Source organism: Somniosus microcephalus, chromosome 1 (genome assembly GCF_052327205.1).
Source record: "Somniosus microcephalus isolate GS21.2 chromosome 1, FLI_Smic_1.0, whole genome shotgun sequence".
Lineage (NCBI taxonomy): Eukaryota > Metazoa > Chordata > Chondrichthyes > Squaliformes > Somniosidae > Somniosus > Somniosus microcephalus.
In genome coordinates this window covers 420,790,980-420,815,483 of record NC_140987.1, presented here as the reverse complement: position 1 = coordinate 420,815,483, position 24,504 = coordinate 420,790,980, and positions in this window count along the sequence as shown.

Here is a 24,504-nt window from a genome sequence, read left to right as displayed (position 1 = left end):
TTCAGAAAGATAAGTTTAGGCTGGCACTCCATTCAGGCACTGACTGTGGCTGGTAAAAAGGATGACGACGTCACACCTGGACGATTGTCAAAAATCTTAGCTAACGCTAAAGAGGTATTCCAACAAGTACTGGGAACTCTTAAAGGCGTAACCGCCTCGATAAAAATAGAAGAGAATGCAATTCCTAAGTTTTTCAAAGCAAGACCGGTACTGTATGCAATTCGCCCAGCCGTCGAGGCAGAGCTGGATAATCTGAAGAATGCAGGTGTGTTATCTAAGGTAGACTGGAGCGAGTGGGTGACACCCATCGTTCCTGTCATGAAAAAAACGTTAAACAATAAGTCTGAGGAGCCAAGAAAGGTTTGCATTTGTGAGGACTTCAAGGTGACGGTGAACCCAGCCCTTCACACAGTACAGTATCCTCTTCCGAGGATAGAAGATATTTTCGCCTCACTATCTGGAGGGAAGCGTTTTACAAAAATGACCTAGCACAAGCATATTTGCAGATGGAGGTTAAAGAATCCTTTAGGAAGTATCTCACGATAAACGCTCACAAAGGTCTTTACCAGTATAATCGACTGGTATTCGGCGTAGCATCAGCTCCGGCGATATGGCAAAGAGCGATGGAACAAGTCCTGCAAGGGATTCCGGGGACTCAGTGTTACTTGGACGACATCCTAGTGACAGGTGAAAATGACAGTGAACATCTTGCCAACCTAGAGCAGGTGCTCACTCGACTAAGAGAACATGGGCTACGAGCCAATCGCGCCAAGTGCGAGTTTTTTAAGAAACAGATATCATATTGTGGCCACGTGATTGATGAAGAGGTGTTACATAAGTCCCCTGACAAAATTGAAGCGGTAGTTAAGGCTCCAGCGCCTGAAAATGTGTCGCAACTGAGGTCATTCCTAGGATTGGTGAATTACTACCATAAGTTTTTGCCGAATTTGTCCACAATTCTGCACCCACTGAACGCCCTACTACAAACTGGAGTAGCATGGAAATGGAGCGATGAGTGTAAGCGGGCTTTTCAGAAGAGTAAAGACCTAATCACTTCAAGAGAAGTATTGGCTCACTACAACCCATCACTACAGATAAGACTGGCGTGTGATGCGTCTCCCTACGGCATTGGAGCGGTACTGTGACATAAACTCCTTGATGGTTCAGAGAGGCCGATAGCTTTTGTGTCACGCTCGTTAACTTCAGCCGAGTGTAACTACGCCCAGATTGACAGAGAGGCCCTCAGCCTGGTGTGGGGGGTGAAGAAGTTCAATCACTACCTGCACGGTCAGAAATTTACTCTACTAACTGATCATCAACCTCTTGTCTCCATTTTCAACCCTCAGAAGGGCGTCCCGATAATGACAGCACAACGTGTACAGAGGTGGTCCCTTTTCCTAGGGGCACACCAATATGACATCGCGTACAAAGGAACTAAACAGCATGGGAATGCTGATGGCTTGTCGCGCCTACCGTTGCCGACGGTGGAAGAAGCACCTGCAGTGGATCCTGTGGAGATATTCCACTCGACCACAGTCGAATGTCTACCTGTGACGAATGCAAACATAGAAAAGGAAACAAGAAATGACCCGACACTCTCCAGGGTCTATGATTTAACGGTGAAGGGATGGCCAGCACATGGTGAACCACTGTTGCCAGCATTCTCGCCGAGAAGAGAACAGCTGTCAGTGTGCAGAGGAACCTTGATGAGTGGATCCAGAGTAGTAATTCCACCCAAATTGAAGGATAGAGTGCTCAATGAGCTTCATGAGGGTCATCTGGGAGGGGTAAAATGAAGAACTTAGCCAGAGCATTTGTGTGGTGGCCGGGAATCGATAGTGAAATTGAAGAGATGACCAAGAGCTGTGCAGGATGCCAGAAGGTCCAAAACGCCCCACCACAGGCCCCCCTACATCCATGGTAGTGGCCCTCATCTCCATGGCAAAGAGTGCACATTGATTTTGCTGGTCCATTTATGGACTCGATGTTTTTCATTGCGGTGGATGCACATTCAAAGTGGCCAGAGGTAATAAAAATGTCCTCAACCACCACAGAAAAAACTATCACAGTCTTACGAACCATATTCGCCAGGAATGGGCTGCCTGAACAGATTTGCTCCGACAATGGACCACAGTTTGTGTCTGAAGAGTTCCGGAGGTTCTTAAAGAACAATGGTGTTAAGCATTACACATCCGCCCCATATCATCCAGCCACCAATGGATTGGCTGAGAGGTTCGTTCAAACATTCAAGAAGGCTATCAGGGCAATGTGTAATGAAGACATACCCCTACAACACAAGGTGGATAACTTCTTGTTTGCCTACCAGAATGCGACACATGCGGTTACCAACCAAACTCCAGCCATGATGTTCTTCAATCGAAGACTACGATGCCGCTTGGATTTGGTTAAGCCAAACATCAGAAGAGATGTGGAGAACAGGCAGTTTCAGAATATGAATGAAAGGCCGACCAGGAGTTTTAAGATAGGTCAACCAGTTTTGGCCCGGGATTACCGCACAGAGAAATGGCAGCCAGGAACGATCTGCACACGGCAAGGACCTCTAATGTATACCGTGGATGTTGGAGAGAGCATTGTAAGGCGCCATGCTGACCAGATTCTAGAGTCACTGGAAAACGTCAATTCCACACCACGATCCGATGCACCTGGTGATGAAACCGAAGTACCAATTGCATCTACCTCAGAATCAGTGATATTGAAAGCAGACGAACCAAACAACGACGTTGATCCCGAATCAACTTTGCCAGAAGAACCTGATACCCCAAAGAGGCGTTATCCAGACAGAATCAGGAAGCCTCCTCAAAGACTGAACTTATAATTGCTTAACTTCAGCTAATGTATCCAGCAAATGTAATTGTAAATATGTTATTTAATTATTAATCGAATGTTATGTACTGTTTAGCTAAAAGGGGAGGAATTGTAGTGTATGTACTTTGCAGAAGGAACTATATTCTGCAGCCCCTGTATACTGCAGTACCAGTAGTGACCACCCCTGTATATAAGCCTGTGTAGTAACTTTGCATAGTAGTTCCAGTTTTGTCTCCACTCAGTAAACACCTGTTGTAACCAACTCCTGCAGTCCATGTCTCAATTACACACAGACATAATAGGCGGGTTGGAGGCGGGTTGTGGTCGGGGTTCAGATTTTAAAAATGTTAATATGTGGCCCAAACACAACCCACCCATTTTTGTGTGCTAAAATTCAGCCCATAGAATCATAGAAGAAGACGGCACAGAAGGAAGCAATTGGGCCCATCGTGTCTATGCTGGCTCTTTGAAAGAACTATCTAATTATTCCCACTCCCTGCTCTTTTCACAGAGCCCTGTAAATTTTACCACTTCAAGTATTTACCCAAATCCTTTTTGAAAGTTATTATTGAATCTGCTTCCACCGCTGTTTAAGGTAGTGCATTCCAGATCTTAACAACTCACTGTATAAAAAAATGTTTCCTCATGTCGCCTCTGGTTCTTTTGCCAATTATCTTAAATCTGTGTCCTCTGGTTACCGGCCCTTCTGCCACTGGAAACAGTTTCTCCCTATTTACTCTATCAAAACCCTTCATAATTTTGAACACCTCAATCAAATCTCCCCTTAACCTTCTCTCCTCTAAAGAGAACAATCCTAGTTTCTCTAGTCTCTCCACATAACCAAATCTTTTGAACCCTATACTCCAGCTGGGGCCTAACCAATGTTAATAAAGGTTTAGCATAACTCTCTTGCTTCTGTACGCCACCTTCAAAGACTTATGTACGTACACCCCCAGGTCTCTCTGTTCCTGCAGAACTTTTAAAATTGTACCATTTAGTTTATATTGCCCCTCCTCATTCTTCCTACCAAAATGAATCACTTCACACTTCTCTGTGTTAAATTTCATCTGCCATGTGTCTGGCCATTTCACCAGTCTATCTATGTCCTCCTGAAGTCTGTTACTATCATCCTCACTGTTTACTACATTTCTGAGTTTCGTGTCATCCGCAGACATTGAAATTATGATCTGTATACCCAAGTCCAGGTCAGTAATATATATCAAAAAGAGCAGTGGTCCAACACCGGCCCCTGGAGGACACCACTGCATGCTTCCTCCAGTCTGAAAAACCATCGTTCGCTACTACTCTCTATTTTCTGTCTCTTAGCCAATTTTGTATCCATGCAGCTATTGTCCCTTTACTCCCATGGGCTTCAATTTTGCTAACAAGTCTATTATGTGGTACTTTATCAAACGCCTTTTAAAAGTTCCTCATCAACCCTCTCTGTTACTTCATCAAAGAACTCAATCAAATCAGTCAAACATGATTTGCCTTTAACAAATCCGTGCTTTCTATTATTAACCCATATTTTTCTCTTTGCCCCTCTTACTTCCTTTTTCAGTTCTCCTTTGTACTTTTTGTATTCAGTTCTCTACTGAATTATGAAACTGATATTTATCATAAGCCTCCTTTTTCTGTTTCATTTTAAGCTCTATGGGCTGGATTTTCCCGAGTCCCACCTGCAAGGTGCAGGGGGACCCGGGAGATGGCGGGAAACCCCGGTTGGGTGGTGGGAGGGTCGGATCCCCGGGACGGGTTGGATCCCCCGGGGGGGGGGAGGTGGTTGGATAGAAACATAGAAGATAGGAGCAGGAGTAGGCCATTCGGCCCCTCGAGCCTGCTCCGCCATTCAATGAGATCATGGCTGATCATCCAAACTCAGTACCCTGTCCCTGCTTTCTCCCCATTTCCCTTGATCCCTTTAGCCTTAAGAAATATATCCAACTCCTTCTTGAATATATTTAATGAATTGGCCTCAACTGCCTTCTGTGGTAGAGAATTCCACAGGTTCACCACTCTCTGGGTGAAGAAATTCCTCCTCATCTCTGTCCTAAATGGCTTACCCCTTATCTTTAGACTGTGACCCCTGGTTCTGGACTCCCCACCATCGGGAACATCCTTCCTGCATCTAGTCTGTCTAGTCCTGTTAGAGTTTTATAAGTTTCAATGAGATCCCCTCTCATTCTTCTAAACTCCAGCGAGTATAAGCCCAATCGACCCAATCTCTCCACATACGTCATTCCTGCCATCCCAGGTATCTGTCTGGTGAATCTTCGCTGCACTCCCTCCATGGCAAGAACATCGTTCCTCAGATAAGGCGACCAAAACTGCACACAATACTCAAGATGTGGTCTCACCAAAGCCCTGTACAACTGCAGCAAGACATCCTTGTTCCTGTACTCGAATCCTCTCGCTACGAAGGCCAACATACCATTTGCCTTCTTAATCGCCTGCTGCACCTGCATGCTTACCTTCAGCGACTGGTGCACAAGGACACCCAGGTCTCGTTGCACTTCCCCTTCTCCCAATCTATTGCCATTTAGATAATAATCTGCCTTCCTGTTTTTGCCACCGAAGTGGATAACCTTGCATTTATCCACATTATACTGCATCTGCCATGCATCTGCCCAATCACCCAACCTGTCCAAATCATACTGGAGTTTCTCGGCATCCTCCTCACAGCACACGCGCCCACCCAGCTTTGTGTCATCTGCAAACTTGCAGATATTACATCTAGTTCCCTCGTCTAGATCATTAATATATATTGTGAATAGCTGGGGTCCTAGCACTGTAAGGGGTGGTGTGTGTGGTCAGCTTTGCCTCTGACTCCCTGAGCGGTTCGAATCGCTCCCACTCCCTTGGTTCTAGACCTGAACTTATTTGGGGGTTGTAATGAAATTGCAGCAAACAACTGAATTTGATACAAGAACTTTGGTTTTTATTTGAGACAAGAAAATATACACAACACAATAATCTTATCACTCTAAAAAGGGGAAACACTTCGGAATATACGAGGGAGAATGACAATAGACAAAATACTTCACCCCTCCCAATCCCACTACACTAACTAGGTTGGATTCCAGAGGACCAGGGAAATGCTCACCAAATGCAGGAATAATTTGTAGAGTGGGAAAAACTTGCAGATCTTTGGTTTCTTCCGAGTTGGTTTCTTGTTGGTCGCGGTGGCCCAGTATTACCTGGTTGTTGGTAATATCGTTGGTTGTTTGTTTCTTGGGCCCTTGGTTGCCGCGATTCCTTTCCGTTCTCCTTCTGTTGTCCTTTCATCGATTGATTGTCCCGAGGCTGATGTGTTTCGAATGAGCTGTGCCTCTGTTTGTATGAACTGTACCTTCAAGTTCACACACCATCCGAATAACCTTCACTGACTGTCCGTATGACTCTCTGACTGAACTGCACTGATCAAACTGATCAAACCCATTGACCTCATCGAACTGATTTCTTGTGGAGGCAGGTCTTTAGTTTATATTAAACAAAGACTACTAATCTTGTTAGATTTTGGGCGGGCTCATTCATTTTGATTGGTCCCATCTACTTTTAATTGATTTTTAAACTCGTTTTGGGATTGCTTCGAAATCAGTTTAAGTGTGCGAAGTGGTTTTGGATGTTTCTCTGAGTGGTTAATCTGTTGTTCGATTGTCTTCTCCTGCTGGGGCCAGGGTCTCTTTTGTTGATTAGTGGCATGTATTGTATTATTCATGTTCTTGATGACCCTGTAGGTTTCAGCGGGAACTGTCCTTCCGTGGGCCTATTGTCTTTATGTAGAATGACTGGGACAGCCCAGAACATTCTCAGACAATCTGGCCTTTTCCAATACTCAAACTGTCTGTCACACAGTGCCCAACGCAGTTCCTTTGTTGCAGCTTTTCCACAGGCCTGGACATGCCTTTTAAAATAGCCAAAATCCTGGGGTTTTGATTTTAAGCCCCTTTTGGCCCAATATTCTTTCAAACAGTCCGAAATCTCTTTTTTCCTTGGCTTGGGGGAATTTTGCAAGCCTTACAGCACTGATCCCTGCGGTACCCCACTAGCCACTGCCTACCACTTGGAAAAAGACCCGTTTATTCCAACTCTTTGTTTCCTGTCTGCCAACCAGTTCTCTATCCAAGTCAGTACCTTACCCCCAATCCCTTGTGCTTTAACTTTACATGCTAATCTCTTATGCGGGACCTTATCGAAAGCCTTCTGAAAGTTCAAATACACCACATCCACTGGTTCTCCCTTATCTATTCTACCAGTTGCATCCTCAAAAAATTCCAGTAGATTAGTCAAGCACGATTTACCTTTTGTAAATCCATGTTGATTTTGTCCGATCCTGTCACTGTTTTCCAAGTGCTCTGCTATTACATCTTTTATAATGGACTCTAGCACTTTCCCCACTACCGATGTCAGGCTTACCGGTCTGTAATTCCCTGTTTTCTCTCTACCATCTTTTTTGAATAGTGGGGTAACATTAGCTACCCTCCAATCCATGGGAACTGTTCCAGAGTCTATATTATTTTGGAAGATGACCAGCAATTCATCTACTATTTCTAGGGCCTGATCACCTGGGGGGGTGGGTGTCCGATCACTGACCCCGGGGCTGAGTTGCGTACCCCAGGGGGCGGGTGGGGGGGGAAGAGTTAAAGGGTTATCCAGGCCCGGGGTGGAGGAGGGGTCCGATCCCTGGGGGTGTCCGATCCCTGACCCCAGGGGGTGCGGGCTGATAGTGAGGGAGCTTGGGGGGTCGAGTGAAGCACTCCCGCTCCTCTTGGCCCACAAGGATTGATCCCTGAGGCTGAGGCCGCCTCGTTGCAGTCACTGGGAATCCCGAGCCCCGGGATCCCTGGCCGCCTGCAGTTAAACCTGGTTAAAGTAGAGGTTTCAGGCCTCATTATAATATTTAAATTGCCAACCCGCCTCCTGGCAGTGGGTTGGCAGCCCCCCTCACCCCGTCCTGCCTGAGTGAAAGGTGAAAGTGGGCGGGTTGGAGGCGGGTTAGGGTCTGATTTTAAATTTTTACAACTTTCCCTTCCCCCCCATGCCGCCAACCTTCCCGTTCTTACCTGTGAAAAATCCGGCCTATACCTTCAGCCATCTGTAGTGTATGTACCTTGAAGAAGGAACTATATTCTGCAGCCCCTGTATACTGCAGTACCAGTAGTGACCACCCCTGTATATAAGCCTGTGTAGTAACTTTGTATATTAGTTCCAGTTTTGTCTCCATTCAGTAAACACCTGTTATAACCAACTTCTGCAGTCCATGTCTCAATTACACACGGACATTACATTGGCGACGAACAGATCCGAACTTACCTACAGTTCTGCACCACCTCACGGGGATCCATCCCTGAAGCGAATTTATTAGAGGTCGAAGCCAGAAGGAAGAAATCCAAAAAGAAAAAAAAACAAACAGAAGAAATGGGTGTCGACCGTGGGCAACCGCCCTCTGATTCATCGAATTCGAAGATTTGCAGGAGAGGCTGTCGAGAGCTGGGCTTGGTTATCCAGTCTATGGTGTTCCAGCTAATCGGGCTGGTGGCAGGTATTACACTGATCCTTCCTGGGCTGCGGCGAGCTAGAGCTCGATCGGGTGGCTTTTCAACGGGGCCGAGCAGCGTTGTCGGGAAGAGGAGAGAGAGAGAGAGGGTGGAGCACACAGGGCGCGGCCGGTGCTACGAAGCCGGGCAGCGTACAGACCTGAGAAGAGGGAGGGAAGTGTCCCATAGGGTCTGCTCTGATGACGGGAACAGTAATTAAAATAAAAGAAAAAGAAATTAGAAGCGCAGAAAGCCGAGAGGAGCTGCAGTTTGCCACGGGGACCGCGGAGAGTGGCGTTGGCAGCAGCGTGGGGGGAAGTGCGCGAAGACCATAGGGCATCACCGTCAAGGCATAAAAACGCCAGCAACAGCGCTGGCAGCAGCGGAAAAGACAGAAAGCGCGGAAGGCGCCATCTTAATCCAGCGGGGAAGAAGGCAAAGCGCGGGAGGCGCCATTTTGTTCAATCGGGGAAGAAGGCAAAGCGCGGGAGGCACCATCTTAGATCTCCAAGATGCCGAAGACTGGCAATATCACTGCCTTCGATAATGCAATAGAAGACTGGACCACGTATGTGGAAAGAGTCGAAGTATATTGCAAGGCAAATGAAGTAGCCGATGAGAAAAAGGCATCGGTACTACTAAACTTAATGGGCGCAAGAACGTACGGCCTATTGCGGAACCTGATCACTCCAGTCAAACCGATGGAGAAGAGTTTTAACGAAATTGTTCATATCCTACAGGAACACCTAAATCACCGCTGCTGATAGCAGAAAGATTTAAATTCCACAAGAGAAATCAGCATAAAGATGAGAGCAATGCTGATTACCTTACGGAACTACGCAAGCTATCAAAGCACTGCCAGTTTGGAGCAGATACCCTATGGGACAAATTTGTCTGTGGACTCCTGAGTGAAGGAACCCAGAAGAGGTTACTCTCAGAGAAAGAGCTGACGCTAGATAAGGTTTTCAGCGTGGCAGTATCGTACGAAGCAGCAGCAAGGGGAGCTGCGGAAATACAGCAAAAGCCACAGGAATACGGCACCCATGAAATGACACTCACAAAAGTCTTTACCAGTATAATCGACTGGTATTCGGAGTTGCATCAGCTCCGGCTATATGGCAAAGAGTGATGGAACAAGTCCTGCAAGTGATTCCGGGGACTCAGTGTTACTTGGACGACATCCTAGTGACAGGTGAAAATGACAGTGAACACCTTGCCAACCTAGAGCAGGTGCTCACTAGACTAAGAGAACATGGGCTATGAGCCAATCGCCCCAAGTGCGAGTTTTTTAACAAACAAATATCGTATTGTGGCCACGTGATTGATGAAGAGGGGTTACATAAGTCCCCTGACAATGTGTCGCAACTGAGGTCATTCCTCGGATTGGTGAATTACTACCATAAGTTTTTGCCGAATTTGTCCACAATTCTGCACCCACTGAACGCCCTGCTACAAACTGGAGTAGCATGGAAATGGAGCGATGAATGTAAGCGGGCCTTTCAGAAGTGTAAAGGCCTGATCACTTCAAGGGAAGTATTGGCTCACTACAACCCATCACTACCGATAAGACTGGCGTATGATGCATCTCCCTACGGCGTTGGAGCGGCACTGTCACATAAATCCCTTGATGGTTCAGAGAGGCCGATAGCTTTTACGTCACGCTCGTTAACTGCAGCCGAGCGTAACTACGCCCAGATTGACAGAGAGGCCCTCAGCCTGGTGTGGGGGGTGAAGAAGTTCAGTCACTACCTGCACGGACAGAAATTTACTCTACTAACTGATCATCAACCTCTTGTCTCGATTTTCAACCCTAAGAAGGGCGTCCTGATAATGACAGCACAACAGCTACAGAGGTGGTCCCTTTTCCTAGGGGCACACCAATATGACATCGAGTACAAAGGAACTAAACAGCATGGGAATGCTGATGGATTGTCGCGCCTACCGTTGCCGACGGTGGAAGAAGCACCTGCAGTGGATCCTGTGGAGATATTCCACTCGACCATAGTCGAATGTCTACCTGTGACGAATGCAAACATAGAAAAGGAAACACGAAATGACCCGACACTCTCCTGGGTCTATGATTTAACGGTGAAGGGATGGCCAGCACATGGCGAACCACTGTTGCCAGCATTCTCGCCGAGAAGAGAACAGCTGTCAGTGTGCCGAGGAACCTTGATGTGTGGATCCAGAGTAGTAATTCCACCCAAATTGAAGGATAGAGTGCTCAATGAGCTTCATGAGGGTCATCTGGGAGGGGTAAAAATGAAGAACTTAGCCAGAGCGTTTGTGTGGTGGCCGGGAATCGATAGAGAAATCGAAGAGATGACCAAGAGCTGTACAGGATGCCAGAAGGTCCAAAACGCCCCACCACAAGCCCCCTACATCCATGGGAGTGGCCCTCATCTCCATGGCAAAGGGTACACATTGATTTTGCTGGTCCATTTATGGACTCGATGTTTTTAATTGTGGTGGATGCGCATTCAAAGTGGCCAGAGGTAATAAAAATGTCCTCAACCACCACAGAAAAAACTATCACAGTCTTACGAACCATATTCGCCAGAAATGGGCTGCCTGAACAGATTTGCTCCGACAATGGACCACAGTTTGTGTCTGAAGAGTTCCGGATGTTCTTAAAGAACAATGGTGTTAAGCAATACACATCCGCCCCATATCATCCAGCCACCAATGGATTGGCTGAGAGGTTCGTTCAAACATTCAAGAAGGCTTTCAAGGCAATGTGTAATGAAGACATACCCCTACAACACAAGGTGGATAACTTCTTGTTTGCCTACCGGAATGCGACACATGCGGTTACCAACCAAGCTCCAGCCATGATGTTCTTCAATCGAAGACTAAGATGCCGCTTGGATTTGGTTAAGCTAAACATCAGAAGAGATGTGGAGAACAGGCAGTTTCAGAATATGAATGATGGCCAACCAGGAGTTTCAAGATAGGTCAACCAGTTTTGGCCCGGGACTACCGCACAGAGAAATGGCAGCCAGGAACAATCTGCACACGGCAAGGACCTCTAATGTATACCGTGGACGTTGGAGAGAGCATTGTAAGACGCCATGCTGACCAGATTCTAGAATCACTGGAAAACGTCAAATCTACACCATGATCCTATACACCTGGTGATGAAACCAAAGTACCAATTGCATCTACCTCAGAATCGGTGATATTGGAAGCAGACGAACCAAACAACGACGTTGATCCCGAATCAACTTTGCCAGAAGAACCTGATACCCCAAAGAGGCATTATCCAGACAGAATCAGGAAGCCTCCTCAAAGACTGAATTTATAATTGATTAACTTCAGCTAATGTATATAGCAACTGTAATTGTAAATATATTGGACCAGATATTCGGGTCCCAACGCGTGAGTACGGACGGGGTACTCACGCGTGGGCCCGAAGGAATTGCCGGTTTTCAGGATGCACAGCGCATGCGCTGAAAACCGGCATTTCGTGTGCTCGTTTCCAAGTGGTTAAGAGGCGGGACGCGTGCGTCCTTTCAGGCGGCACGTCCGCAATAAACTTCGGCATTTTCATCAATGGATTGAGTGTGTGTAAGTCCCCAATTTTTACACATGAAAAAAGCAGGAGTAAAGCCACTGAGAAGCTGCGGGGGAAGAACTATTTAATCAGTTGTGATTCTGAACGGCACATTTTTGGTTGGGAAAGGGAGGAAACTTATGTTTAGAAAGTCTGAGGTAAGTTTTAAACTTTTAATTATTTTTTAAAAACGGGTTTTGAGTAATGTAGGTATAAGGAGCAATTGTGGCTGAGTGAAAGGCCTAATTGAATTTGATGTGTTTATTAAATGTGAAAATGACTGTTTAAAAATGATTAAAATGCTTAAAAAATGAAATAGTCATCAGTAATCTATCTTATTTTCAGTAAGTATGTATGTATGATTGTATGTATGTCTGTATATATTCCTTGAAGGATGTGCATTTATGTATGTATTCCTTTCAGTACGTGGATGAATGTATTTATGTAATGATGAATTTTTTATTGGGAAAGGATCTCGGCCTGTGATATTCATCAGGCGGGTAGGATGTGTTTGCAAGCCGTTAAACCATGCTTCCTGTCCTAGGCCGAGTTGATGTTATAGGCACTCAGTTTATTAAAATAACTGTAACAACTATTTCCATTTACTTCGTACAGGTACGTCTGTGTGAGGAGTAGTCCTGTGAGCAAGAAACATGCCCTGTTTTAGAAATTTTGCCGTGATGCTATTTGTGTATTTGCTTCAAAGAAAGAGGAATGCCAGGGAGCAACATAGAAGATTGAGGAACCATGAACGTCTCCTGATCAGAAGGAACAACTACCCACCCCACAGAGTTTACAGGGAGAGGCGATCATTTGAAATGCTGTCCGAGGAGTTGTGTATCAGGCAGCTGCGCTTCAGTAAAGAGGCAATTGGACGACTATGTGACATGTTGAAGGCAGACTTGGAGCCACGCTCGAAGACCCGCACTGCCTTGTCAGTGAACATGAAGGTAACCACAGCATTGAACTTCTTTGCAAGTGGATCATTTCAAGCAGGCACCGGTGACATAAGCAACATCTCCAAGAATGCTGCGAGGGTCTGCATTCACCAGGTCACAGAAGCCATTTGCCGTAGGATTTCTGATTTCATTATGTATGACTTGTCCACTCGTCATCAGAAGGAGATGGCCTTAGCATTTCATCGCATTGCTGGATTCCCCAAAGTGATTGGGGCCGTCGATGGAACACATATTGCATTGAAGGCACCCAAGGATGCACCTGTGACATTCATTAACAGGAAGGGGTATCATTCATTGAATGTAATGATATTATGTGATGCGCACCTGAGGATCCTAAATGTTAATTCAGGACACCGGGGAAGTAATCATGACTCCTTCGTCCTCCGTAACTCTAAATTGTATGATTCTCTCAGCAAATTGCCTGCAGGATCCGCATGGATATTGGGCAACAAGGGCTACCCGCTGAAACCATGGCTGATGACCCCCTACCGCAATACCAATAATCAGTCTCAGGAGAGATACAACCATGCACATGCGTCTACACGTCAAGTGGTGGAGAGGACAATAGGAGTTCTGAAATCACGCTTCCGGTGTCTGGATAGGTCAGTGGGGACCTTGCAGTACTCTCACCAGAAAGTGGCAAGGATTGTGCTGGCCTGTTGTGCTTTGCACAACCTTGCCCTGCAGGAAGGACTGACCCTTAACAATGAGGAACAGCTGCCTGTTGAAATGGAGGATGAAGGCGATGGCAATGTGCATGCTGCCAGGCCTCATGGAGAGGATCCAAGTGCCGCCGAATCTAAGGCTGCTCGCGAACTGCTGGTAGCCAACACCTTCACGCGGTAGTTACGCCCTGTAACTACCCCTCCCCCCGCAAGGCAAAGACAGAAGCAGACACATATTAAAGTGAAACAGTGACCTTTTATTGCATAATCAAACACTTTTCAGATTCAGTTTCAATGTATAAAGTGAATAACTTGTAAATTTTAAGTAACAGTTATGAACTTTAAAAAAATTTATGGACAGGAACAGTGAGGAAGTGTTATTGGAAAGAGTTCGTTTTTACTTGTCTTTCTTTCTTCGTTCAAGGATGTTAATGACCTATTTTATGCAATTTAAAAATGTTAACGTTAACAGTTTTGAAATCACTTTGTAAACAGGTTTAACTCATTTGTGTTTGATTCTTAGTGAAATTACAAAAATTAAGATACTATCTACCTCTTTTAACGTTTTCAAACATGTGCAAAATGGTGACTGTTAGAAAAGAAAGTGTAAACATTTTACAGTAATTTTTACTTTCTTACTGCAATACAGACATTCAAAGTGCAAACTAGCTATTTTATAATTTTGTAACATTTGTTGTAAAAGTTTTTGATGTTAAATAAATGTTTAAATTCTTTCAACATTGATTACTGCAGGTACTGCTGAAACGATAAGGTTACCTATCCTTTCCTTCATAAATAAACACTTGAATTTAAATATGTAAGAAAACATTTAACATTTAAATAAAATGAAAAATATAACTATTTAACGATTTGCCAACTGGCCTGTGTGACTGAGGGTTGAAGGTGGCGGAGTGAGCTGAAGGTGACACTCTAACGTTTCCTGCGCCTTTTCACTACCCGTGACTGGAGCCCTCCAGATCTATTTGCAAGGGCCCTGTCAGATTGTTCCTGCTCTTCAGCAGCGGCTTGAGGAAAGGGTTGATGCTGAGGCAATTCTACGCTGCCCTGCATCATGACTGGCGCAGCTGCCATCTGACCTTTTCGCGGAGCTCTCGACTGCTCATTCCCCATGATGTGCAGGCGCCTCGCCTCCACCTCGTTGAGAAGATTGCTGAGGTCATCATCAGTGAAGTTCTGAATTCTTTTAATCACGTGAAATGTGCTCATTCCAGCCATTTCACTTTGCTAATTAACTGAAAAGAATTAATATAATGTTTCAAGGCTTTAAAAAATGCTTAAATAGCTTCAATTCTCTTTAAAACTATCTAAGAGTCATCAAAATCATTTAAACGTTTTTAAAATTTTATAAAAGTTCACAAAACATTCATAAAATAGCAGATAACCTACTTTCCCTGCAGCTGTGTAACTACAAAGTCCTCTGCAGCTGCTTGGCAAGATTGGGGGCGTGTCCTATTACAATGAGACCTTAAGGGGCGTGTCTCAGTTGCACAGCACGCTACAGGCTTCGCGCTGGCTGCACTCCTGGGCGGCGTGACGTCATACGCTGCCCGGGATTCTTCTCTTTCAAAAAGGAATTCCAGGTGTCCCTGGAGGTGAACGGCAGGCGCGTTGGGTAAGTGCAGATCGGGGGCTTGCACGCGTGGCAAGCCCCCGACCCGAATTTCTGGGCCGGTATTTAATTATTAATCGAATGTTATGTACTGTTTAGCTAAAAGGGGAGGAATTGTAGTGTATGTGCCTTGAAGAAGGAACTATATTCTGCAGCCCCTGTATACTGCAGTACAAGTAGTGACCACCCCTGTATATAAGCCTGTGTAGTAACTTTGTATAGTAGTTCCAGTTTTGTCTCCATTCAGTGAACACCTGTTATAACCAACTTCTGCAGTCCGTGTCTCAATTACACACGGACATTACACCATCCAGGGTGCTCCAGCTTTGGATGCCCTTCCTTTTCCTCTCATGGGAAGGTGTCTACTCTGTACCCAAACTATCTCCTCTTTAAAGGCCTCCCATTGCTCATTTACTGTTTTACCTGCCAATTTTTGATTCCAATCCACCTGGGCCCGATCCCTTTTCAACTCACTGAAATTAGTTGTCCTGCAGAGGAATATTTCACATTTGATTTTTCCTTGTTCTTTTCCATAACTATTCTAAACATGATATTTTGATCACTGTTTCCCCAAATGCTGAAACATGCTCCAGTTGCCCCACTTCAGAACTAGATCCAGCACTGCTTCCTTCCACGTTGGGCTGGAAACACGCTGATCAAGAAAGTTCTCTTGTACACATTTCAAGAATTCCTTCCCCTCTTTGCCCTTCCCATTGTTATTTTCCCAGTCTATATTAGGATAATTGAAGTCCCCATTACCACTACTCCAAAGTGCTTGCATTCTTTGCAGTTTGCCTGCAAATTTACTCCTCTATCTCCTTCCCACTTTTTGGTGGTCTATAATATACACCCATCAGCATAATAGCTCCTCTGTTGTTCCTTAGTTCTAACCAATTGGATTTTGTCTTTGAATACTCAAGTACATCATCCCTGTCTTTCCTGAATACATTTGCTCTTGTGAAACACAGGAGCAAAGCATCACCCATGTCACCTAGTGACCAGCGGTAAAGTGCTGCATCAACTTCTAACAGTTTGACAATGTTGGACTAACACAGTATGTGTGAGTCATTGGTGCTCTTGGGAAACCTGGCAGTCACATGCATAATTCTAAGTTTCTGATCATCTGCACATTCAGTGAGTAAAAGCCTTTTCAGTCAACGCACCCGATGCCATTGGCATATAATGCCCAAATGGCCACACTTGGGCAATTAATAATTTCCTAAGGCCTATAGAATTCAGAAATGTGCTAAAATTCCTGCTTCATTTCCAAATGAAGCTTGTTATTTATCCAAGAGTGCATTTATTTATGTGTGTGACTAAAGAGTGCTTTTGTAATGAGTTGGATGCATTGGTGTACTGAGTATTGACTTATTGCTGTTAAGTTCCTGTTGGTGCCTGAAAGCCACCGGTAGAATAACAATTAAGTGCTGTAGAAATCGTCGCTGGAACAGAGAGTGCAGCACTGTGCAATTCATCGTGCAGAACGTCGCAGAACTCTGATACCGCCTCCCTGGAAAGTCTCACACTTGCTGTTCTATTAGACAGATGCAGTATGTCATGGGCTTGTACTCACATTCCCCAGTGTAGTTATCCTTCTGCGAAGCCTGCACTGCCACTCTGTCTTACATTTAATAAAAACAAAAGGAGATGGTAATGGGACAAGTAAAGAAACAAAAGATGGGTCTAAAGGAGGTGTAAATTGGAATGGCAGAATCATCAGCAACAGCGCCATCAGAATAAATGGCAGCAGAGGTTATGGTCTGAAATTGTTGAACTCAATTTTGAGTCCGGAAGGCTGTAAAGTGCCTAATTGAAAGATGAGGTGCTGTTCCTCGAGCTTCCGTTCAGCTTCATTGGAACAGTGTAGGAGGCTGAGGACAGAGAGGTCCATTACCATCTCCTTTTTCCTTGCCCTATCACCCCTTTGACCAGTGGATGTGGTGGGAACCAGTGGATGTGGTGTATTTGGATTTTCAGAAGGCATTCGATAAGGTGCCACACAAGAGGTTATTAAACAAAATTAGGGCTCATGGGATTGGGGGTAATATACTAGCATGAATTGAAGATTGGTTAACGGACAAAAAACAGAGAGTAGGAATAAACAGATAATTGTTGGGTTGGCAGGCTGTAACTAGTGGGGTACCGCAAGGATCAGTGCTTGGGCCTCAGCTATTCATAATCTACATCAATGATTTGGATGAGGGGACCAATGTAATATATCCAAGTTTGTTGATGATACAAAGCTAGGTGGGAATGTAAGTTGTGAGGAGGATGCAAAGAGGCTTCAAGAGGATATGGACAGGCTAAGTGAGTGGGCAAGAACATGGCAAATGGAATATAGTGTGGAGAAATGTGAAGTTATCCAGTTTGGTAGGAAAAATAGAAAAGCAGAGTATTTTTTAAATGGTGAGAGATTGGGAAATGTTGGTGTTCAGAGGGACCTGGGTGTCCTTGTACACGAATCACTGAAAGTTAACATGCAGGTACAGCAAGCAATTGGGAAAGCAAATGGTATGTTGGCCTTTATTGTAAGAGGATTTGAGTATAGGAGTAAAGATGTCTTACTGCAGTTATATAGGGCCCTGGTGAGACCACACCTGGAGTATTGTGTACAGTTTTGGTCTCCTTGCCTAAGGAAGGATATACTTGTCATGGAGGGAGTGCAACGAAGGTTTGCCAGACTAGTTCCTGGGATGGGGGGATTGTCCTATGAGGAGAGATTGAGTAGACTAGGCCTATATTCTCTAGAGTTTAGAAGAATGAGAGGTGATCTCATTGAAACATACAACATTCTTACAGGACTTGACAGGGTAGATGCAGGGAGGATGTTTCCTCTGGCTGGGGAGTCTAGAACCAGGGGTCAGAGTCTCAGAATAAGGGGTCGGCCATTTAGGACTGAGATGAGGAGAAATTTCTTCACTCAGAGGGTGGTGAATCTTTGGAATTCTCTACCCCAGAGGGCTGTGGATCGATAGATTTTTGAATATTAAGGGAACCAAGGGATATGGGGATAGTGCAGGAAAGTGGAGATGAGGTAGAAGATCAGCCATGATCTTCTTGAATGGCAGAGCAGGCTCGGAGGGCCAAATGGCCTACTCCTGCTCCTATTTCTTATGTTCTTATGTTCTTATTTAATCTCTCCTGCCTTCCACCTTATCACAGACCTTCCCTTTTGTTCTTTATACCCTCTCTGCTTTCCCAAAGTCTGTACTTGCTTAAAACCTGTTACATCTCTAAGTTCTTCCAGTTCTGACAAAATGTCATCAACCTGAAACATTGGCCGTGATTTTCCTTACCTTGGTGGGTCCATGGTGGGCGATGTTGGTGGTGGGTCCTGACCGCGCTGCTGGCTCCATCCCGCTCTGTGAACTGACTTTCCATTAATAGGGCTTGTGAAGCCCACCCAGCGCGTTACCCGGGCCAATTAGAGGAAGCGGGTCTGGTCTCTTCATTCCATGACGTGTCATCAGCCGGTTTCCTTAAAGGGACCATGCCGAATTTTATTTTGGCATTTGTCCTGTCAGTGTTCTACATCATTGAAGTGCTGCAAACACTGACAATCACTGCACAGAGGCACAGGGCTGCACTGAGGTTCACCCATGACTCCCTCCATATGCTTATTAAGGGAATCACAGTATGCAGGGACGTTCTCTTCTCTTCCGATGGACGGAAGGCACCTCCCCAGGACACCAATGCAGCCTGGTTGCACATTGCACTGACAAGCAGGGATGTCATCAGGAGGACCTGGCTGCAGTGGTGCAAATCTTTCAATGATCTCAGTAGATCATGAAACGTTAGTACAAAGCCACACTCACATTCATCCGGCTATACCTCTCATCACATCCCCCATCACTCTGCCTTCCCTACCCTATTCCTGCACATCCTTACTCACACCAACTTACCTTGCACCTTCACCCATCCCTCTCTCTCGATCTACATTAACACTTCCCCATCTCACGAGCCACCCCTCACACTCACCCTCATCCTAGTGCAATCATACCAACTTAAAAACACACAAGGGTACACACTTGGGTGTTTTATGCAATGTTCATGTAAAGTTTCTGTTAATGTGCTTTCAAACATTAAGGGGGAAAAATTCAGTTGGTAGCGCCACCCGTTAGTGCCTTAAGAGGGTGCTAAGTGGGGCGCAAAGCAACTAGCGCCCGGGCACGGCGCTATCTGCGCTTCTCGCGAATTTGACTGGACTTTTTGCAGCGGCGCTAAACACTACCGCCACGATCTCCTGCGCTGGCAGATCATTACGTCAGTCGAGTGTGCAACGCCCCGGTAGCGCCCCAGACCAGATATTGAGTGGCGCCCCCTGCCTTACCGCCTGCCGCTAGGAACGACAGGTTGAGGGGTGCATTCTGCAGTCAGAAAGGAACTGGGGGAGCATTATTTAAAGGCGACCGCTTCCTGCCTTTTTTTGTTGGTGACATTTTTGCACCACGTATTCTGAGAGAGAGAGAGAGAATTCTGGAGAGATTCAACACTGGGTAAAGGAGTTTAGGGTACTGAGCAGCACTTTGCAGGTTCATTTTGATTTGCCCTTCCATGTATCAATTTAGAAGAGACTGTGGGGGCTGCACTGTGAGCTCTTTCCCTGGGCCTCTCCATTGTTCTTTCCAGCAGATTTGATGTACAAGTCTCTCCAGGCCGAGATTCAAGGCTGCAATGAGCAGGGTGTGGCTGGAGAGCAAGATCAATCCACCCCTTTAAGAACTGGCCAGTGCCATTGTGTCTGCGTTCCATTGCTGACTGACATCACATGAGCTTCGCCAGCGCTCTGAGGTAGCGCCTCGCTCCTCGACCTTAGCGCCTTAAGAGAGGTGTGTAGCGCCTGATTTAGCGCTCCAATCACCTCCAGGGGCGATAAAAGCCAAATTTGCTGTCGGAGGCGATAATTAGCGGCAGGCGCTAAACTTTGCGCACCGCCAATAATGGCGCCCCAAATGGGGCAATACCGAATTTTTCCCCCTAAAACCTTTATTGTCAACACTTTGCATTCTTGGACAGATTTGTGTGCACCTTTGGAAGTGGCTTAATGAGTTGCAGTGAATGGTGAGACATAATGGTACTCCCCACAACAGTGGTGAGTGTGAAAGGAATGGCTTAGACATTGTAGGGATGCTTTATGGTGTTGGTGTGGGGTGGTGCCAACCTGATGCATCATGTGGCAGCAATATGGGTGTACAATGTAAAGTGAAGTAAATCTGGCCATGGTGAGGCCATCCCTGGCTTCCTGGGCAGCAATGTGGTTGGGTGCTGTTGCGCTGTGTCCTGTGCAGTATCAGGTGATTGCCGAGAAAGTTGGTGTTGTTGTTGGTGCTGCTGGTGTGCCTGGTGCTGCTGGTGCTGGGGCTGATCATGGTCGTATTCTGAGGACCAAGGTGAGACAGTATAAAGGGCACCCATGTTGATGGAATAGATAGCAGGTGAAGTAGAGATGACAGAAGCATTCTGTCAATGGTGAGAGAGTTCTTCCAATGAGGTGATACTGGATGAAGAGTGGAAAGTGGAAAGCCTGAAGAATCTGTGCTGGAAATGGACTAAGATACAGCTTGTGGCTGAGGAAAGTGATGATCTATCAGGTGGGAGCTTTTACTGTACATTTGAAGCTGTCAAGTCATCAGCTGGAGCAATGGCCACTGAACTCCCGCCTCAGGGTGACAGCCGTGGTCCCTGAACAGCGTGGTTTCTATGGCCATGAAGTTAAATTGAAAAGGTAAGATAAAAAAGCCTGTTAAACACCTGCCAACTAGATGCTAATGAGTTTAATTGGGTCGCCCGCCGCTGTCTATCGGTTCTGCTCAGCGCTGACAGACCTGACATTGGGAAAAGCGCATGGCGACAGATTGACAGCGGGGTCCTGACCTGCTGTCAAATAAAATCTCTTTCCCACCTGACTCGCCACCATTCCTACCCGCTGACACCACCCCATCCCCACCACCCCCTGCAAAATTCCGGCCATTAACTCTGTTTCTCTCTCCACAGAAGCTGCCTGACTTGCTGAGTATTTCCTGCATTTTCTGTTCTTATTTCAGATTTCCAGCATCCGCAGTATTTTCCTTCTGCCTTGTGTTAGCCTGGTGTGATAATGCAGAGCAACACATGCAAGAGCTACTGCATTCTTATTGCAGCCGCTCGACTGCATTATATTAATGGCCCAGAAATTCGGGTCGGGGGCTTCCTGCGGGTGCAAGCCCCCGACCTGCACTTACCTTGCGCGCCGGCCATTGAGCTGTGGGCCCCTGTGGAATTCCGATCCGGGGCCTGGTCCAGCTGCTGGCGTGCAGTGCTTGCGTATCCCAGGGGCGCAGTTAGTTCGATGCGACCCCTGGGATCACATAGGCCATGGGGAGCCAATTGGAGCAGGGAATGCTCCATTCATAAGTCTGACAGGAAGTGCTGTCAAGGCTTATAAATACTACAGCCCCAAAATAGCACTAAATCTTCAAATAATTTTTTTTTTAAATCACATTTTTTAAATAAACTATAAATTATATGAAATAACTATTTTAAACAATAATTTAAATTTTTGAAAAGAATAATTTTATTTTCTAACAGGGCTAAAAATAAACTTACCTTGCTTTAAAGTATTTAAAAATAATAAACCTGTGGAAAAAATGTTTTAATTTTAATTTATTCACCACTTATCTTGTAAAAAGCAGGCCTTACGCCTGCTTTTTACTTTTCTAAATTCTGCAGGCTTACCCTCCCGGGAAAACCTGTAAAAAAAAACGAAGTTCGATGCGCACGCGTAGCCTCCCCTGCGCATGCATTTGACCTCTGAACCCCTTCGTTCAGAGGAACGGAAGTGCCGGTTTCCCGCGCATGCGCAGTGCATGCAGGAAACCGGCACTTCCATTGGGCCTACGGGTGAGTACCCCATGCGTACTCACCCATGGAGACCCGAAGTTCTGGGCCAATATTGTGGGCCACAGTACTCTATATGAGTCTTTTTAACACCCAGTGGAACGTAGAACTTTTGAAATTAAACTGACTGTAACACAAAATTTTACTTTAACAAGCTATAGGTGCAACTACCCTAGTGAAAATGATGACTGTTTGGACAGGGTGGAAAACATGGAATAACATTAATAATGGTTACCTTATCTTTTCTGCTGGTTTTAACAACCATTGCCAATGAGCACTATTTCAACCGAGCTGGTGTGTAGAGAATCCCTCCTCCCAGCCTTTCCCACCAGGCGTTATTTATTTATTCCTACTTGTTAACTGCATTCTGAAGATATGAAACAATTTGATCAAAAGAGAATTTCAAATGCTTGCTGTGCTTTGAAGTTCAGACAGAGCAGATTCCCTTTGCTGGTGAATTACTGGTGAATGACCCAGTTTTCATTTGCTTGAAACAAAATAGAAACTTTTCACGCATTAAAATAGATCAAATTTCTTTTTTTTTGTCTCAAAAGAACAAATTAGCAGGCCTACATTTTAAAATATGAAAAAGGGGAAAACAGTACATTCGTTAAGTCCTGACAATGACATGTTCAGTGGATTGACCACTTAATATTAAACATTTCAAAAACTCTGCCAAGCAAACACATAAATGTTTTATTCAAGCTGTGTTGTTATTTTAAAGCTGCAATTGCTTCTTTTTTTCCCAACAGTCCCTCTGCCAATTTTCAGCCAGTTTCATAAATTCAGACTCAACCAACCAGTTCTCTCTGTGCAGACTGATTCCGAAGGAGGGCCAAGTGTGAATGGATTGCTGCAATGGAACCTAAATGACTTTGATCGGAAAAATCATTGGGGGTGAAATAGTTTCAGAAATTGAAACAGGAATAAGGCACTTCTATTTTGCTATTTCTGTTATGGGCTATAAAGGATCCAGGTGAAAAGGCTGAGGTACTCACATGGCAATAAACACCTGGAAAGAAGTGCTGATTCAGACCAGGACACTTGACTCATTAAAGAAACAGTTACGTGTTGTAATGGGAAGATGGGAGGGTTGGTATTCTGGAAGGTTGAGATCAAATGACTAAAGCGCCTTTTTCGTTCAAACCCACTTTGATCTCAAGGCATTTTTATGCTCACAGTACATCAGCATCGGGACTGGAGAGCAATGAGCTTTCTGCTCACCGAAACCATGTATGGCTGACCAGTCAACCTAATTAAATATTCATAGTGAGTTCATGGCGTTGATGAAGGCTGTTGGCAGGAATTTCCGGTCAGCAGGGTTTGGGAAATTGTGCACAGATGCAGCTCTTAAGGGGCTGTCGCTATTATTTAATGGGGCTGTGTTTCTTGCTGGCCAGCGAAGCAATCATTGAACAAGCAAAAAAAAAACTGCATTTATGCAGCATCTTTCATGCCCTTAGAATGTCCCAAACCACTTCACCACCAATGAATTACCTTTGAAGCATAGTCACTGTTGTAATGTATACAAACATCCAGCCTATTTCCCCACAGCAAAGTCCCACAAACAGCAATGAAATAAATGATCAGACAATCTATTTTTGATGGAGTTAGTTGAGGGATAAATGTTCATCAGGACATTGGCAGAACTCCCCTGCTCTTCTTTGAATACTGTCATGGGATCTTTTACGTTCACTTGAAGGAAGATGGGGCCTTGGTTTAACATCTCATTCAAAACACGATACCTCTGATGGTGCAGCGATCGCTAAATACTGCACTGCAGTGTCAACCTAGATTATATACCCAAGTCTCTGGAGTGGTGCTTAAATCCATGATCTTCTGACTCAGAGATAAAACTGCTACCATTGAGACAAGGCTAGCACCTTGATATTAGCCAGAAAGTCTTTTCTGGAGTAAGATAGAAATGACTGGAGAATGTCACAGAACACATCCCTTTCCAGCTATAGCATTACATATACTTCTGCAGCAAATATGGCAGCAGAGGGTGGCCTCTTTGGGTCTCCCAGATATCATCCCCAGAGTAGAAGCACATACTTGGGGAACTGAGCAAAATGGTGGGTTAGACATTGGCCTATCACATCTGGCACCTGCGTTCAAATCCAGTCTAGACTGATGTGATGAAAGTCTCTTCTGTCTCTTGGCTTTAAGGTTCCTATGTGAATTGAATTTGGGTAATCTCCATGCAGTTCCTAGTAGACATGGGCCCACAACACAAAAAGACTCCTAAGTTGACACTAATTGACAAAGTCCCTCAGGTAGAGCTAGTGTGGGAAGTAGAAAAAATGCCATACTAGTGCAGTAGGAGGTGCTAACCTATGGTTGGTGCTGAAATGCATCGTTAGGACAGAGCGGAAGGAGCTTTGCTTTGTATCTGGTTGTGCTATACCTAACTGGGAATGCTTGATACTGGGTGTTTGAAGCAGAAAGTGTTGCTTCC